Below are 1,561 nucleotides of genomic sequence, written 5' to 3'. Positions count from 1 at the left end.
TCAAATGTGAAGCTACCAGGAACCCAATTATCCTCCAGTGCTGTCATATTCCACAACTGCAACTTACCTGGAGTGCCCAGAAGTACAAGGTGTTAATTGCTCAGAGACATGGCCAAGGTAAAGAAGGCTGAAATCCAATCACACAAGACACTTAAGTTGAAAAGGCAAGACTGGGTCAAGAAATATCTGAAGGCAGATTTTTCAAAGGTTTTATGGATTGATGAGAGTGACTCTTGATGGACCAGATGGATGGGACCCTGGCTGGATCAGTAACTGGCACACAACTCCACTTAGACTCAGACACCAGCAAGGTGGAGGTAGGGCACTGGTATGGGCTGGTATTATTAAAAATGAAATAGTGAAATGTTTTCGGGTTGGAGATGGACTCAAAATCAATTCCCAAACCTAATGCCAGTTTTTAGAAGACACTTTCTTCAAGCAGTGCTACAGGAAAAAGTATGTATCAAGTCTGACCATGATTTTTATGCAAGACAATGCTCCATCACATGCATCAAAGTACTCCACTGTGTGGCTAGCTACTAAAGTCCTTAAAAATGAAAGAACAGTGACATGGCCCCCTTCCTCACTTGATGTAAACCCTATTGAAAACTTGTGGGCCCTTCTCAAAACGGAAGATTTACAATGAAGGAAAACAGTACACCTTGTGGTTGCTGCTGCACAAAAAATTGATCGTCAACATAACAAGAAAGTGACAGACTCCATGAATGGAAGGCTTATGATTGTTATTGAAAGGATGACTGGCTATATTGGTCCTTGGTTGTTGCTTTTTGAAATGTATTTTGAAATAAATAAAATTAATCCTCAAAAATACAACTTGCCTAATAATTGTGCACCCAGTGTATGTTTTGGCTTGTCACATTTTGGAGAAACATACATAAAATATTAATGTTTGCATAGCTATTTGGTTCATTGCAATTTCTGTAGTTAAAGATCTTAATTTGTATTTACATATTCTATTTAGCATTTTAGAGCACGAATGGAAGATAGACGGGAAAATCTACAACAGGGAGAAAAATGGGTCACAAATGAAGGAGAATATACATGTCCCAGGATTCTGGATCCTGCAAAAAAAAATGGTGATAATAGTTTAATGAAAGAACTGTATGGGAATATCTTGCCTTCTGGAAAGCTGAAAATGAATTAACTGGTAGGAACTCTTTAGGCTGCCAATGAAGTAACAGGAACTTTGAGATTTCTAATTAGTAAGACATGTTTTCCATAAACTGAAGAAGTTGCTGCAACTTACAAAAAGGATTAAAAGAATCAGCTGAAGTTCTGACCTCACTTTGAAGAAACCCACTACCTGGGTGATCATATGCAAATAAGCGATCACTTTCACAAAACAAAGAGTTGCATGAAATATAAGTGAAGGTCTCATGCTTGGATTCTTCAATAGCCTCCTTTAATCATCCTGCAATGCAGGCCTCACTATGAGTGAAACAATACACCATGTGCAAAATGCAGCCCAATGTGTGCTTGCTACAAAGGTATGTGAGAGGGAAGGATATAAATCATAACTAGAGGTCGGCAAATAGAGCAT

Source organism: Natrix helvetica (assembly GCF_964273705.1).
Source record: "Natrix helvetica genome assembly, chromosome: 1".
NCBI classification, from domain to species: domain Eukaryota; kingdom Metazoa; phylum Chordata; class Lepidosauria; order Squamata; family Natricidae; genus Natrix; species Natrix helvetica.
The sequence above is the reverse complement of the archived record's forward strand: the minus strand, read 5'-3'. Positions refer to the sequence as shown.